Below are 436 nucleotides of genomic sequence, written 5' to 3'. Positions count from 1 at the left end.
TCTTTACTAATCAATCTCCACCCCAAAAACCAAAACAAGTTACATTTCCTGAACTTTAAACATGTTCCTTAGTCACGTAGTCCATCATTATTTTATTTTTGTACATTTTCTTAAATTTAGAAACACTTGTCCAACTTTTACAATTGTGATTTAACAACTTCCACATCTGGACTACACACACAGAGACACATTTCTGTTTTAATGTTGTCTTTTTCTTTAACACTACACAGTTAAATCTTTACATCTTCAAATAAAATAGAGTCCAAACCAAACCAAGGTACAGGTTAGATCTGTGGAGAGGCGACTCCGCTCACAGTCAGAATGTTGTTTTTCTTGGTATTTTTGAGCTGTAAAACCACCTGTAATTGAATAAATGTAAAGTAGAGCTGTTTAATGTCACACTGTGGAACATTCCAGTCAGAGCAAAAGCATCTCC

Source organism: Boleophthalmus pectinirostris, unplaced genomic scaffold, assembly GCF_026225935.1.
Source record: "Boleophthalmus pectinirostris isolate CB_2022bp ecotype Guang Dong unplaced genomic scaffold, ASM2622593v1 HiC_scaffold_9, whole genome shotgun sequence".
Classification (NCBI taxonomy): domain Eukaryota; kingdom Metazoa; phylum Chordata; class Actinopteri; order Gobiiformes; family Gobiidae; genus Boleophthalmus; species Boleophthalmus pectinirostris.
Note: the sequence above shows the minus strand (reverse complement) of the source record.